The sequence below is a fragment of the Euprymna scolopes genome, chromosome 17 (genome assembly GCF_053919585.1).
Source record: "Euprymna scolopes isolate OS-2025 chromosome 17, ASM5391958v1, whole genome shotgun sequence".
NCBI lineage: Eukaryota > Metazoa > Mollusca > Cephalopoda > Sepiida > Sepiolidae > Euprymna > Euprymna scolopes.
In genome coordinates, this window is record NC_136498.1 from 18,875,902 (window position 1) to 18,891,333 (window position 15,432).

Below are 15,432 nucleotides of genomic sequence, written 5' to 3' on the forward strand. Positions count from 1 at the left end.
AAAACAAGAAGAGACGTACTGATTTATATCGGCTACTTTTTCTACACTTTCTTTTAATAATCTGTCGCATAAAACGTACTTTTTAACAACGAAAAAAAAAAAAAAAAAAAAAAAAAAAAAAACATTTTGTCACAAGCATATAACGTACATGACTCGCGTTCATTTTTACAATAGACAAACATGGAGTATACACAAAAACGAAATCTATCTATGAACGCCTCGTTAAAAAATGTAAGTGCTTTGGCAACTTTGAAGAGAAGAATTCAAGAGAAAGCATATTTTTACTTTGAATAGGTATTTTCCCGTTTTAACAGACACTATTACAAAGTGAGATTTTTGGTGAAAAATGTCGTTAAATTAACATGAAAATAAATTTATACATGGATTAAACAAAAAGGAAAACCATTAAATTTTTGCATACAAAATCGACTGAAGGCAAACCTGCTTTCATTTTCTTATATACTATGGTGAGAAAACAAAGTGAAACATTTTCTCCCATTAGTCTGTTATTATATAATTTATTACCCTACAAAAATGTAGGGTTTAAGGAAAAATAAGTCTATAGACTCCTTATTGTTCTTGACCACGGAAATCTTTAGGAAAAGGCGAAAGATTTATTCGCTAAAAATGACCAGGAACAAGAGTGGCCTTCATTTTGAGGGGCCCCAAGTTAGCTTGACAGCGTCGTTCAACAGGCGCGATCCTGAAATGTCATTTTGTCGAATTAATTAATTCAATTTTACAGATGTATATGATACTGCTTGATTACCAAATTATTCTATCTATTATATTTCTGCTAGTAGAGAGTATTTTAGAAAAAAATGAGACTATTTTAAAAAAAATCACATTTATCTCCCTGGCAGCCCCAGTTAATAAAGTTATCTTCCCCTGTATAATTCTAGGGGGTTCAGTAGGGTTGGAGCGTATAAAACAAGAAGAGACGTACTGATTTATATCGGCTACTTTTTCTACACTTTCTTTTAATAATCTGTCGCATAAAACGTACTTTTTAACAACGAAAAAAAAAAAAAAAAACATTTTGTCACAAGCATATAACGTACATGACTCGCGTTCATTTTTACAATAGACAAACATGGAGTATACACAAAAACGAAATCTATCTATGAACGCCTCGTTAAAAAATGTAAGTGCTTTGGCAACTTTGAAGAGAAGAATTCAAGAGAAAGCATATTTTTACTTTGAATAGGTATTTTCCCGTTTTAACAGACACTATTACAAAGTGAGATTTTTGGTGAAAAATGTCGTTAAATTAACATGAAAATAAATTTATACATGGATTAAACAAAAAGGAAAACCATTAAATTTTTGCATACAAAATCGACTGAAGGCAAACCTGCTTTCATTTTCTTATATACTATGGTGAGAAAACAAAGTGAAACATTTTCTCCCATTAGTCTGTTATTATATAATTTATTACCCTACAAAAATGTAGGGTTTAAGGAAAAATAAGTCTATAGACTCCTTATTGTTCTTGACCACGGAAATCTTTAGGAAAAGGCGAAAGATTTATTCGCTAAAAATGACCAGGAACAAGAGTGGCCTTCATTTTGAGGGGCCCCAAGTTAGCTTGACAGCGTCGTTCAACAGGCGCGATCCTGAAATGTCATTTTGTCGAATTAATTAATTCAATTTTACAGATGTATATGATACTGCTTGATTACCAAATTATTCTATCTATTATATTTCTGCTAGTAGAGAGTATTTTAGAAAAAAATGAGACTATTTTAAAAAAAATCACATTTATCTCCCTGGCAGCCCCAGTTAATAAAGTTATCTTCCCCTGTATAATTCTAGGGGGTTCAGTAGGGTTGGAGCGTATAAAACAAGAAGAGACGTACTGATTTATATCGGCTACTTTTTCTACACTTTCTTTTAATAATCTGTCGCATAAAACGTACTTTTTAACAACGAAAAAAAAAAAAAAAAAAACATTTTGTCACAAGCATATAACGTACATGACTCGCGTTCATTTTTACAATAGACAAACATGGAGTATACACAAAAACGAAATCTATCTATGAACGCCTCGTTAAAAAATGTAAGTGCTTTGGCAACTTTGAAGAGAAGAATTCAAGAGAAAGCATATTTTTACTTTGAATAGGTATTTTCCCGTTTTAACAGACACTATTACAAAGTGAGATTTTTGGTGAAAAATGTCGTTAAATTAACATGAAAATAAATTTATACATGGATTAAACAAAAAGGAAAACCATTAAATTTTTGCATACAAAATCGACTGAAGGCAAACCTGCTTTCATTTTCTTATATACTATGGTGAGAAAACAAAGTGAAACATTTTCTCCCATTAGTCTGTTATTATATAATTTATTACCCTACAAAAATGTAGGGTTTAAGGAAAAATATGACCAGGAACAAGAGTGGCCTTCATTTTGAGGGGCCCCAAGTTAGCTTGACAGCGTCGTTCAACAGGCGCGATCCTGAAATGTCATTTTGTCGAATTAATTAATTCAATTTTACAGATGTATATGATACTGCTTGATTACCAAATTATTCTATCTATTATATTTCTGCTAGTAGAGAGTATTTTAGAAAAAAATGAGACTATTTAAAAAAAAATCACATTTATCTCCCTGGCAGCCCCAGTTAATAAAGTTATCTTCCCCTGTATAATTCTAGGGGGTTCAGTAGGGTTGGAGCGTATAAAACAAGAAGAGACGTACTGATTTATATCGGCTACTTTTTCTACACTTTCTTTTAATAATCTGTCGCATAAAACGTACTTTTTAACAACGAAAAAAAAAAAAAAAAAAAAAAAAAAAAACATTTTGTCACAAGCATATAACGTACATGACTCGCGTTCATTTTTACAATAGACAAACATGGAGTATACACAAAAACGAAATCTATCTATGAACGCCTCGTTAAAAAATGTAAGTGCTTTGGCAACTTTGAAGAGAAGAATTCAAGAGAAAGCATATTTTTACTTTGAATAGGTATTTTCCCGTTTTAACAGACACTATTACAAAGTGAGATTTTTGGTGAAAAATGTCGTTAAATTAACATGAAAATAAATTTATACATGGATTAAACAAAAAGGAAAACCATTAAATTTTTGCATACAAAATCGACTGAAGGCAAACCTGCTTTCATTTTCTTATATACTATGGTGAGAAAACAAAGTGAAACATTTTCTCCCATTAGTCTGTTATTATATAATTTATTACCCTACAAAAATGTAGGGTTTAAGGAAAAATAAGTCTATAGACTCCTTATTGTTCTTGACCACGGAAATCTTTAGGAAAAGGCGAAAGATTTATTCGCTAAAAATGACCAGGAACAAGAGTGGCCTTCATTTTGAGGGGCCCCAAGTTAGCTTGACAGCGTCGTTCAACAGGCGCGATCCTGAAATGTCATTTTGTCGAATTAATTAATTCAATTTTACAGATGTATATGATACTGCTTGATTACCAAATTATTCTATCTATTATATTTCTGCTAGTAGAGAGTATTTTAGAAAAAAATGAGACTATTTAAAAAAAAATCACATTTATCTCCCTGGCAGCCCCAGTTAATAAAGTTATCTTCCCCTGTATAATTCTAGGGGGTTCAGTAGGGTTGGAGCGTATAAAACAAGAAGAGACGTACTGATTTATATCGGCTACTTTTTCTACACTTTCTTTTAATAATCTGTCGCATAAAACGTACTTTTTAACAACGAAAAAAAAAAAAAAAAAAAAAAAAAAAAACATTTTGTCACAAGCATATAACGTACATGACTCGCGTTCATTTTTACAATAGACAAACATGGAGTATACACAAAAACGAAATCTATCTATGAACGCCTCGTTAAAAAATGTAAGTGCTTTGGCAACTTTGAAGAGAAGAATTCAAGAGAAAGCATATTTTTACTTTGAATAGGTATTTTCCCGTTTTAACAGACACTATTACAAAGTGAGATTTTTGGTGAAAAATGTCGTTAAATTAACATGAAAATAAATTTATACATGGATTAAACAAAAAGGAAAACCATTAAATTTTTGCATACAAAATCGACTGAAGGCAAACCTGCTTTCATTTTCTTATATACTATGGTGAGAAAACAAAGTGAAACATTTTCTCCCATTAGTCTGTTATTATATAATTTATTACCCTACAAAAATGTAGGGTTTAAGGAAAAATAAGTCTATAGACTCCTTATTGTTCTTGACCACGGAAATCTTTAGGAAAAGGCGAAAGATTTATTCGCTAAAAATGACCAGGAACAAGAGTGGCCTTCATTTTGAGGGGCCCCAAGTTAGCTTGACAGCGTCGTTCAACAGGCGCGATCCTGAAATGTCATTTTGTCGAATTAATTAATTCAATTTTACAGATGTATATGATACTGCTTGATTACCAAATTATTCTATCTATTATATTTCTGCTAGTAGAGAGTATTTTAGAAAAAAATGAGACTATTTAAAAAAAAATCACATTTATCTCCCTGGCAGCCCCAGTTAATAAAGTTATCTTCCCCTGTATAATTCTAGGGGGTTCAGTAGGGTTGGAGCGTATAAAACAAGAAGAGACGTACTGATTTATATCGGCTACTTTTTCTACACTTTCTTTTAATAATCTGTCGCATAAAACGTACTTTTTAACAACGAAAAAAAAAAAAAAAAAAAACATTTTGTCACAAGCATATAACGTACATGACTCGCGTTCATTTTTACAATAGACAAACATGGAGTATACACAAAAACGAAATCTATCTATGAACGCCTCGTTAAAAAATGTAAGTGCTTTGGCAACTTTGAAGAGAAGAATTCAAGAGAAAGCATATTTTTACTTTGAATAGGTATTTTCCCGTTTTAACAGACACTATTACAAAGTGAGATTTTTGGTGAAAAATGTCGTTAAATTAACATGAAAATAAATTTATACATGGATTAAACAAAAAGGAAAACCATTAAATTTTTGCATACAAAATCGACTGAAGGCAAACCTGCTTTCATTTTCTTATATACTATGGTGAGAAAACAAAGTGAAACATTTTCTCCCATTAGTCTGTTATTATATAATTTATTACCCTACAAAAATGTAGGGTTTAAGGAAAAATAAGTCTATAGACTCCTTATTGTTCTTGACCACGGAAATCTTTAGGAAAAGGCGAAAGATTTATTCGCTAAAAATGACCAGGAACAAGAGTGGCCTTCATTTTGAGGGGCCCCAAGTTAGCTTGACAGCGTCGTTCAACAGGCGCGATCCTGAAATGTCATTTTGTCGAATTAATTAATTCAATTTTACAGATGTATATGATACTGCTTGATTACCAAATTATTCTATCTATTATATTTCTGCTAGTAGAGAGTATTTTAGAAAAAAATGAGACTATTTTAAAAAAAATCACATTTATCTCCCTGGCAGCCCCAGTTAATAAAGTTATCTTCCCCTGTATAATTCTAGGGGGTTCAGTAGGGTTGGAGCGTATAAAACAAGAAGAGACGTACTGATTTATATCGGCTACTTTTTCTACACTTTCTTTTAATAATCTGTCGCATAAAACGTACTTTTTAACAACGAAAAAAAAAAAAAAAAAACATTTTGTCACAAGCATATAACGTACATGACTCGCGTTCATTTTTACAATAGACAAACATGGAGTATACACAAAAACGAAATCTATCTATGAACGCCTCGTTAAAAAATGTAAGTGCTTTGGCAACTTTGAAGAGAAGAATTCAAGAGAAAGCATATTTTTACTTTGAATAGGTATTTTCCCGTTTTAACAGACACTATTACAAAGTGAGATTTTTGGTGAAAAATGTCGTTAAATTAACATGAAAATAAATTTATACATGGATTAAACAAAAAGGAAAACCATTAAATTTTTGCATACAAAATCGACTGAAGGCAAACCTGCTTTCATTTTCTTATATACTATGGTGAGAAAACAAAGTGAAACATTTTCTCCCATTAGTCTGTTATTATATAATTTATTACCCTACAAAAATGTAGGGTTTAAGGAAAAATAAGTCTATAGACTCCTTATTGTTCTTGACCACGGAAATCTTTAGGAAAAGGCGAAAGATTTATTCGCTAAAAATGACCAGGAACAAGAGTGGCCTTCATTTTGAGGGGCCCCAAGTTAGCTTGACAGCGTCGTTCAACAGGCGCGATCCTGAAATGTCATTTTGTCGAATTAATTAATTCAATTTTACAGATGTATATGATACTGCTTGATTACCAAATTATTCTATCTATTATATTTCTGCTAGTAGAGAGTATTTTAGAAAAAAATGAGACTATTTTAAAAAAAATCACATTTATCTCCCTGGCAGCCCCAGTTAATAAAGTTATCTTCCCCTGTATAATTCTAGGGGGTTCAGTAGGGTTGGAGCGTATAAAACAAGAAGAGACGTACTGATTTATATCGGCTACTTTTTCTACACTTTCTTTTAATAATCTGTCGCATAAAACGTACTTTTTAACAACGAAAAAAAAAAAAAAAAAACATTTTGTCACAAGCATATAACGTACATGACTCGCGTTCATTTTTACAATAGACAAACATGGAGTATACACAAAAACGAAATCTATCTATGAACGCCTCGTTAAAAAATGTAAGTGCTTTGGCAACTTTGAAGAGAAGAATTCAAGAGAAAGCATATTTTTACTTTGAATAGGTATTTTCCCGTTTTAACAGACACTATTACAAAGTGAGATTTTTGGTGAAAAATGTCGTTAAATTAACATGAAAATAAATTTATACATGGATTAAACAAAAAGGAAAACCATTAAATTTTTGCATACAAAATCGACTGAAGGCAAACCTGCTTTCATTTTCTTATATACTATGGTGAGAAAACAAAGTGAAACATTTTCTCCCATTAGTCTGTTATTATATAATTTATTACCCTACAAAAATGTAGGGTTTAAGGAAAAATAAGTCTATAGACTCCTTATTGTTCTTGACCACGGAAATCTTTAGGAAAAGGCGAAAGATTTATTCGCTAAAAATGACCAGGAACAAGAGTGGCCTTCATTTTGAGGGGCCCCAAGTTAGCTTGACAGCGTCGTTCAACAGGCGCGATCCTGAAATGTCATTTTGTCGAATTAATTAATTCAATTTTACAGATGTATATGATACTGCTTGATTACCAAATTATTCTATCTATTATATTTCTGCTAGTAGAGAGTATTTTAGAAAAAAATGAGACTATTTAAAAAAAAATCACATTTATCTCCCTGGCAGCCCCAGTTAATAAAGTTATCTTCCCCTGTATAATTCTAGGGGGTTCAGTAGGGTTGGAGCGTATAAAACAAGAAGAGACGTACTGATTTATATCGGCTACTTTTTCTACACTTTCTTTTAATAATCTGTCGCATAAAACGTACTTTTTAACAACGAAAAAAAAAACAAAAAAAAAACATTTTGTCACAAGCATATAACGTACATGACTCGCGTTCATTTTTACAATAGACAAACATGGAGTATACACAAAAACGAAATCTATCTATGAACGCCTCGTTAAAAAATGTAAGTGCTTTGGCAACTTTGAAGAGAAGAATTCAAGAGAAAGCATATTTTTACTTTGAATAGGTATTTTCCCGTTTTAACAGACACTATTACAAAGTGAGATTTTTGGTGAAAAATGTCGTTAAATTAACATGAAAATAAATTTATACATGGATTAAACAAAAAGGAAAACCATTAAATTTCTGCATACAAAATCGACTGAAGGCAAACCTGCTTTCATTTTCTTATATACTATGGTGAGAAAACAAAGTGAAACATTTTCTCCCATTAGTCTGTTATTATATAATTTATTACCCTACAAAAATGTAGGGTTTAAGGAAAAATAAGTCTATAGACTCCTTATTGTTCTTGACCACGGAAATCTTTAGGAAAAGGCGAAAGATTTATTCGCTAAAAATGACCAGGAACAAGAGTGGCCTTCATTTTGAGGGGCCCCAAGTTAGCTTGACAGCGTCGTTCAACAGGCGCGATCCTGAAATGTCATTTTGTCGAATTAATTAATTCAATTTTACAGATGTATATGATACTGCTTGATTACCAAATTATTCTATCTATTATATTTCTGCTAGTAGAGAGTATTTTAGAAAAAAATGAGACTATTTAAAAAAAAATCACATTTATCTCCCTGGCAGCCCCAGTTAATAAAGTTATCTTCCCCTGTATAATTCTAGGGGGTTCAGTAGGGTTGGAGCGTATAAAACAAGAAGAGACGTACTGATTTATATCGGCTACTTTTTCTACACTTTCTTTTAATAATCTGTCGCATAAAACGTACTTTTTAACAACGAAAAAAAAAAAAAAAAAAAAAAAAAACATTTTGTCACAAGCATATAACGTACATGACTCGCGTTCATTTTTACAATAGACAAACATGGAGTATACACAAAAACGAAATCTATCTATGAACGCCTCGTTAAAAAATGTAAGTGCTTTGGCAACTTTGAAGAGAAGAATTCAAGAGAAAGCATATTTTTACTTTGAATAGGTATTTTCCCGTTTTAACAGACACTATTACAAAGTGAGATTTTTGGTGAAAAATGTCGTTAAATTAACATGAAAATAAATTTATACATGGATTAAACAAAAAGGAAAACCATTAAATTTTTGCATACAAAATCGACTGAAGGCAAACCTGCTTTCATTTTCTTATATACTATGGTGAGAAAACAAAGTGAAACATTTTCTCCCATTAGTCTGTTATTATATAATTTATTACCCTACAAAAATGTAGGGTTTAAGGAAAAATAAGTCTATAGACTCCTTATTGTTCTTGACCACGGAAATCTTTAGGAAAAGGCGAAAGATTTATTCGCTAAAAATGACCAGGAACAAGAGTGGCCTTCATTTTGAGGGGCCCCAAGTTAGCTTGACAGCGTCGTTCAACAGGCGCGATCCTGAAATGTCATTTTGTCGAATTAATTAATTCAATTTTACAGATGTATATGATACTGCTTGATTACCAAATTATTCTATCTATTATATTTCTGCTAGTAGAGAGTATTTTAGAAAAAAATGAGACTATTTAAAAAAAAATCACATTTATCTCCCTGGCAGCCCCAGTTAATAAAGTTATCTTCCCCTGTATAATTCTAGGGGGTTCAGTAGGGTTGGAGCGTATAAAACAAGAAGAGACGTACTGATTTATATCGGCTACTTTTTCTACACTTTCTTTTAATAATCTGTCGCATAAAACGTACTTTTTAACAACGAAAAAAAAAAAAACAAAAAACATTTTGTCACAAGCATATAACGTACATGACTCGCGTTCATTTTTACAATAGACAAACATGGAGTATACACAAAAACGAAATCTATCTATGAACGCCTCGTTAAAAAATGTAAGTGCTTTGGCAACTTTGAAGAGAAGAATTCAAGAGAAAGCATATTTTTACTTTGAATAGGTATTTTCCCGTTTTAACAGACACTATTACAAAGTGAGATTTTTGGTGAAAAATGTCGTTAAATTAACATGAAAATAAATTTATACATGGATTAAACAAAAAGGAAAACCATTAAATTTTTGCATACAAAATCGACTGAAGGCAAACCTGCTTTCATTTTCTTATATACTATGGTGAGAAAACAAAGTGAAACATTTTCTCCCATTAGTCTGTTATTATATAATTTATTACCCTACAAAAATGTAGGGTTTAAGGAAAAATAAGTCTATAGACTCCTTATTGTTCTTGACCACGGAAATCTTTAGGAAAAGGCGAAAGATTTATTCGCTAAAAATGACCAGGAACAAGAGTGGCCTTCATTTTGAGGGGCCCCAAGTTAGCTTGACAGCGTCGTTCAACAGGCGCGATCCTGAAATGTCATTTTGTCGAATTAATTAATTCAATTTTACAGATGTATATGATACTGCTTGATTACCAAATTATTCTATCTATTATATTTCTGCTAGTAGAGAGTATTTTAGAAAAAAATGAGACTATTTAAAAAAAAATCACATTTATCTCCCTGGCAGCCCCAGTTAATAAAGTTATCTTCCCCTGTATAATTCTAGGGGGTTCAGTAGGGTTGGAGCGTATAAAACAAGAAGAGACGTACTGATTTATATCGGCTACTTTTTCTACACTTTCTTTTAATAATCTGTCGCATAAAACGTACTTTTTAACAACGAAAAAAAAAAAAAAAAAAAAAAAAAAACATTTTGTCACAAGCATATAACGTACATGACTCGCGTTCATTTTTACAATAGACAAACATGGAGTATACACAAAAACGAAATCTATCTATGAACGCCTCGTTAAAAAATGTAAGTGCTTTGGCAACTTTGAAGAGAAGAATTCAAGAGAAAGCATATTTTTACTTTGAATAGGTATTTTCCCGTTTTAACAGACACTATTACAAAGTGAGATTTTTGGTGAAAAATGTCGTTAAATTAACATGAAAATAAATTTATACATGGATTAAACAAAAAGGAAAACCATTAAATTTTTGCATACAAAATCGACTGAAGGCAAACCTGCTTTCATTTTCTTATATACTATGGTGAGAAAACAAAGTGAAACATTTTCTCCCATTAGTCTGTTATTATATAATTTATTACCCTACAAAAATGTAGGGTTTAAGGAAAAATAAGTCTATAGACTCCTTATTGTTCTTGACCACGGAAATCTTTAGGAAAAGGCGAAAGATTTATTCGCTAAAAATGACCAGGAACAAGAGTGGCCTTCATTTTGAGGGGCCCCAAGTTAGCTTGACAGCGTCGTTCAACAGGCGCGATCCTGAAATGTCATTTTGTCGAATTAATTAATTCAATTTTACAGATGTATATGATACTGCTTGATTACCAAATTATTCTATCTATTATATTTCTGCTAGTAGAGAGTATTTTAGAAAAAAATGAGACTATTTTAAAAAAAATCACATTTATCTCCCTGGCAGCCCCAGTTAATAAAGTTATCTTCCCCTGTATAATTCTAGGGGGTTCAGTAGGGTTGGAGCGTATAAAACAAGAAGAGACGTACTGATTTATATCGGCTACTTTTTCTACACTTTCTTTTAATAATCTGTCGCATAAAACGTACTTTTTAACAACGAAAAAAAAAAAAAAAACATTTTGTCACAAGCATATAACGTACATGACTCGCGTTCATTTTTACAATAGACAAACATGGAGTATACACAAAAACGAAATCTATCTATGAACGCCTCGTTAAAAAATGTAAGTGCTTTGGCAACTTTGAAGAGAAGAATTCAAGAGAAAGCATATTTTTACTTTTAATAGGTATTTTCCCGTTTTAACAGACACTATTACAAAGTGAGATTTTTGGTGAAAAATGTCGTTAAATTAACATGAAAATAAATTTATACATGGATTAAACAAAAAGGAAAACCATTAAATTTTTGCATACAAAATCGACTGAAGGCAAACCTGCTTTCATTTTCTTATATACTATGGTGAGAAAACAAAGTGAAACATTTTCTCCCATTAGTCTGTTATTATATAATTTATTACCCTACAAAAATGTAGGGTTTAAGGAAAAATAAGTCTATAGACTCCTTATTGTTCTTGACCACGGAAATCTTTAGGAAAAGGCGAAAGATTTATTCGCTAAAAATGACCAGGAACAAGAGTGGCCTTCATTTTGAGGGGCCCCAAGTTAGCTTGACAGCGTCGTTCAACAGGCGCGATCCTGAAATGTCATTTTGTCGAATTAATTAATTCAATTTTACAGATGTATATGATACTGCTTGATTACCAAATTATTCTATCTATTATATTTCTGCTAGTAGAGAGTATTTTAGAAAAAAATGAGACTATTTAAAAAAAAATCACATTTATCTCCCTGGCAGCCCCAGTTAATAAAGTTATCTTCCCCTGTATAATTCTAGGGGGTTCAGTAGGGTTGGAGCGTATAAAACAAGAAGAGACGTACTGATTTATATCGGCTACTTTTTCTACACTTTCTTTTAATAATCTGTCGCATAAAACGTACTTTTTAACAACGAAAAAAAAAAAAAAAAAAAAAAAAAAAAAACATTTTGTCACAAGCATATAACGTACATGACTCGCGTTCATTTTTACAATAGACAAACATGGAGTATACACAAAAACGAAATCTATCTATGAACGCCTCGTTAAAAAATGTAAGTGCTTTGGCAACTTTGAAGAGAAGAATTCAAGAGAAAGCATATTTTTACTTTGAATAGGTATTTTCCCGTTTTAACAGACACTATTACAAAGTGAGATTTTTGGTGAAAAATGTCGTTAAATTAACATGAAAATAAATTTATACATGGATTAAACAAAAAGGAAAACCATTAAATTTTTGCATACAAAATCGACTGAAGGCAAACCTGCTTTCATTTTCTTATATACTATGGTGAGAAAACAAAGTGAAACATTTTCTCCCATTAGTCTGTTATTATATAATTTATTACCCTACAAAAATGTAGGGTTTAAGGAAAAATAAGTCTATAGACTCCTTATTGTTCTTGACCACGGAAATCTTTAGGAAAAGGCGAAAGATTTATTCGCTAAAAATGACCAGGAACAAGAGTGGCCTTCATTTTGAGGGGCCCCAAGTTAGCTTGACAGCGTCGTTCAACAGGCGCGATCCTGAAATGTCATTTTGTCGAATTAATTAATTCAATTTTACAGATGTATATGATACTGCTTGATTACCAAATTATTCTATCTATTATATTTCTGCTAGTAGAGAGTATTTTAGAAAAAAATGAGACTATTTTAAAAAAAATCACATTTATCTCCCTGGCAGCCCCAGTTAATAAAGTTATCTTCCCCTGTATAATTCTAGGGGGTTCAGTAGGGTTGGAGCGTATAAAACAAGAAGAGACGTACTGATTTATATCGGCTACTTTTTCTACACTTTCTTTTAATAATCTGTCGCATAAAACGTACTTTTTAACAACGAAAAAAAAAAAAAAAAAAAAAAAAAACATTTTGTCACAAGCATATAACGTACATGACTCGCGTTCATTTTTACAATAGACAAACATGGAGTATACACAAAAACGAAATCTATCTATGAACGCCTCGTTAAAAAATGTAAGTGCTTTGGCAACTTTGAAGAGAAGAATTCAAGAGAAAGCATATTTTTACTTTGAATAGGTATTTTCCCGTTTTAACAGACACTATTACAAAGTGAGATTTTTGGTGAAAAATGTCGTTAAATTAACATGAAAATAAATTTATACATGGATTAAACAAAAAGGAAAACCATTAAATTTTTGCATACAAAATCGACTGAAGGCAAACCTGCTTTCATTTTCTTATATACTATGGTGAGAAAACAAAGTGAAACATTTTCTCCCATTAGTCTGTTATTATATAATTTATTACCCTACAAAAATGTAGGGTTTAAGGAAAAATAAGTCTATAGACTCCTTATTGTTCTTGACCACGGAAATCTTTAGGAAAAGGCGAAAGATTTATTCGCTAAAAATGACCAGGAACAAGAGTGGCCTTCATTTTGAGGGGCCCCAAGTTAGCTTGACAGCGTCGTTCAACAGGCGCGATCCTGAAATGTCATTTTGTCGAATTAATTAATTCAATTTTACAGATGTATATGATACTGCTTGATTACCAAATTATTCTATCTATTATATTTCTGCTAGTAGAGAGTATTTTAGAAAAAAATGAGACTATTTAAAAAAAAATCACATTTATCTCCCTGGCAGCCCCAGTTAATAAAGTTATCTTCCCCTGTATAATTCTAGGGGGTTCAGTAGGGTTGGAGCGTATAAAACAAGAAGAGACGTACTGATTTATATCGGCTACTTTTTCTACACTTTCTTTTAATAATCTGTCGCATAAAACGTACTTTTTAACAACGAGAAAAAAAAAAAAAAAAAAAAAAAAAAAAACATTTTGTCACAAGCATATAACGTACATGACTCGCGTTCATTTTTACAATAGACAAACATGGAGTATACACAAAAACGAAATCTATCTATGAACGCCTCGTTAAAAAATGTAAGTGCTTTGGCAACTTTGAAGAGAAGAATTCAAGAGAAAGCATATTTTTACTTTGAATAGGTATTTTCCCGTTTTAACAGACACTATTACAAAGTGAGATTTTTGGTGAAAAATGTCGTTAAATTAACATGAAAATAAATTTATACATGGATTAAACAAAAAGGAAAACCATTAAATTTTTGCATACAAAATCGACTGAAGGCAAACCTGCTTTCATTTTCTTATATACTATGGTGAGAAAACAAAGTGAAACATTTTCTCCCATTAGTCTGTTATTATATAATTTATTACCCTACAAAAATGTAGGGTTTAAGGAAAAATAAGTCTATAGACTCCTTATTGTTCTTGACCACGGAAATCTTTAGGAAAAGGCGAAAGATTTATTCGCTAAAAATGACCAGGAACAAGAGTGGCCTTCATTTTGAGGGGCCCCAAGTTAGCTTGACAGCGTCGTTCAACAGGCGCGATCCTGAAATGTCATTTTGTCGAATTAATTAATTCAATTTTACAGATGTATATGATACTGCTTGATTACCAAATTATTCTATCTATTATATTTCTGCTAGTAGAGAGTATTTTAGAAAAAAATGAGACTATTTTAAAAAAAATCACATTTATCTCCCTGGCAGCCCCAGTTAATAAAGTTATCTTCCCCTGTATAATTCTAGGGGGTTCAGTAGGGTTGGAGCGTATAAAACAAGAAGAGACGTACTGATTTATATCGGCTACTTTTTCTACACTTTCTTTTAATAATCTGTCGCATAAAACGTACTTTTTAACAACGAAAAAAAAAAAAAAAAAAAAAAAAAAAAAAAAACATTTTGTCACAAGCATATAACGTACATGACTCGCGTTCATTTTTACAATAGACAAACATGGAGTATACACAAAAACGAAATCTATCTATGAACGCCTCGTTAAAAAATGTAAGTGCTTTGGCAACTTTGAAGAGAAGAATTCAAGAGAAAGCATATTTTTACTTTTAATAGGTATTTTCCCGTTTTAACAGACACTATTACAAAGTGAGATTTTTGGTGAAAAATGTCGTTAAATTAACATGAAAATAAATTTATACATGGATTAAACAAAAAGGAAAACCATTAAATTTTTGCATACAAAATCGACTGAAGGCAAACCTGCTTTCATTTTCTTATATACTATGGTGAGAAAACAAAGTGAAACATTTTCTCCCATTAGTCTGTTATTATATAATTTATTACCCTACAAAAATGTAGGGTTTAAGGAAAAATAAGTCTATAGACTCCTTATTGTTCTTGACCACGGAAATCTTTAGGAAAAGGCGAAAGATTTATTCGCTAAAAATGACCAGGAACAAGAGTGGCCTTCATTTTGAGGGGCCCCAAGTTAGCTTGACAGCGTCGTTCAACAGGCGCGATCCTGAAATGTCATTTTGTCGAATTAATTAATTCAATTTTACAGATGTATATGATACTGCTTGATTACCAAATTATTCTATCTATTA

General features: G+C 31.5%; 16 non-coding genes across 16 annotated transcripts; all 16 read right to left on the minus strand.

The window, feature by feature from the left end:
- Positions 1-523: 523 nt before the first annotated feature.
- On the minus strand, positions 524-647 carry LOC145297337 (U5 spliceosomal RNA). The gene has a single exon (XR_013870191.1). It is a non-coding gene; the product is annotated as a U5 spliceosomal RNA (small nuclear RNA).
- Positions 648-1,436: 789 nt separating this feature from the next.
- Positions 1,437-1,560, minus strand: LOC145297338 (U5 spliceosomal RNA). Its single transcript, XR_013870192.1, has one exon. It is a non-coding gene; the product is annotated as a U5 spliceosomal RNA (small nuclear RNA).
- Positions 1,561-3,204: 1,644 nt separating this feature from the next.
- LOC145297339 (U5 spliceosomal RNA) lies at positions 3,205-3,328 on the minus strand. Its single transcript, XR_013870193.1, has one exon. It is a non-coding gene; the product is annotated as a U5 spliceosomal RNA (small nuclear RNA).
- An 801-nt stretch (positions 3,329-4,129) lies between these two features.
- On the minus strand, positions 4,130-4,253 carry LOC145297340 (U5 spliceosomal RNA). Its single transcript, XR_013870194.1, has one exon. It is a non-coding gene; the product is annotated as a U5 spliceosomal RNA (small nuclear RNA).
- Positions 4,254-5,045: 792 nt separating this feature from the next.
- LOC145297341 (U5 spliceosomal RNA) lies at positions 5,046-5,169 on the minus strand. Its single transcript, XR_013870195.1, has one exon. It is a non-coding gene; the product is annotated as a U5 spliceosomal RNA (small nuclear RNA).
- Positions 5,170-5,959: 790 nt separating this feature from the next.
- Positions 5,960-6,083, minus strand: LOC145297342 (U5 spliceosomal RNA). The gene has a single exon (XR_013870196.1). It is a non-coding gene; the product is annotated as a U5 spliceosomal RNA (small nuclear RNA).
- A 790-nt stretch (positions 6,084-6,873) lies between these two features.
- On the minus strand, positions 6,874-6,997 carry LOC145297343 (U5 spliceosomal RNA). The gene has a single exon (XR_013870197.1). It is a non-coding gene; the product is annotated as a U5 spliceosomal RNA (small nuclear RNA).
- Positions 6,998-7,790: 793 nt separating this feature from the next.
- LOC145297344 (U5 spliceosomal RNA) lies at positions 7,791-7,914 on the minus strand. Its single transcript, XR_013870198.1, has one exon. It is a non-coding gene; the product is annotated as a U5 spliceosomal RNA (small nuclear RNA).
- Positions 7,915-8,712: 798 nt separating this feature from the next.
- LOC145297345 (U5 spliceosomal RNA) lies at positions 8,713-8,836 on the minus strand. The gene has a single exon (XR_013870199.1). It is a non-coding gene; the product is annotated as a U5 spliceosomal RNA (small nuclear RNA).
- Positions 8,837-9,628: 792 nt separating this feature from the next.
- LOC145297346 (U5 spliceosomal RNA) lies at positions 9,629-9,752 on the minus strand. Its single transcript, XR_013870200.1, has one exon. It is a non-coding gene; the product is annotated as a U5 spliceosomal RNA (small nuclear RNA).
- Positions 9,753-10,551: 799 nt separating this feature from the next.
- On the minus strand, positions 10,552-10,675 carry LOC145297347 (U5 spliceosomal RNA). The gene has a single exon (XR_013870201.1). It is a non-coding gene; the product is annotated as a U5 spliceosomal RNA (small nuclear RNA).
- A 788-nt stretch (positions 10,676-11,463) lies between these two features.
- Positions 11,464-11,587, minus strand: LOC145297348 (U5 spliceosomal RNA). The gene has a single exon (XR_013870202.1). It is a non-coding gene; the product is annotated as a U5 spliceosomal RNA (small nuclear RNA).
- Positions 11,588-12,389: 802 nt separating this feature from the next.
- On the minus strand, positions 12,390-12,513 carry LOC145297349 (U5 spliceosomal RNA). The gene has a single exon (XR_013870203.1). It is a non-coding gene; the product is annotated as a U5 spliceosomal RNA (small nuclear RNA).
- Positions 12,514-13,311: 798 nt separating this feature from the next.
- Positions 13,312-13,435, minus strand: LOC145297350 (U5 spliceosomal RNA). Its single transcript, XR_013870204.1, has one exon. It is a non-coding gene; the product is annotated as a U5 spliceosomal RNA (small nuclear RNA).
- Positions 13,436-14,238: 803 nt separating this feature from the next.
- LOC145297353 (U5 spliceosomal RNA) lies at positions 14,239-14,362 on the minus strand. Its single transcript, XR_013870205.1, has one exon. It is a non-coding gene; the product is annotated as a U5 spliceosomal RNA (small nuclear RNA).
- Positions 14,363-15,167: 805 nt separating this feature from the next.
- Positions 15,168-15,291, minus strand: LOC145297354 (U5 spliceosomal RNA). Its single transcript, XR_013870206.1, has one exon. It is a non-coding gene; the product is annotated as a U5 spliceosomal RNA (small nuclear RNA).
- Positions 15,292-15,432: the final 141 nt, after the last annotated feature.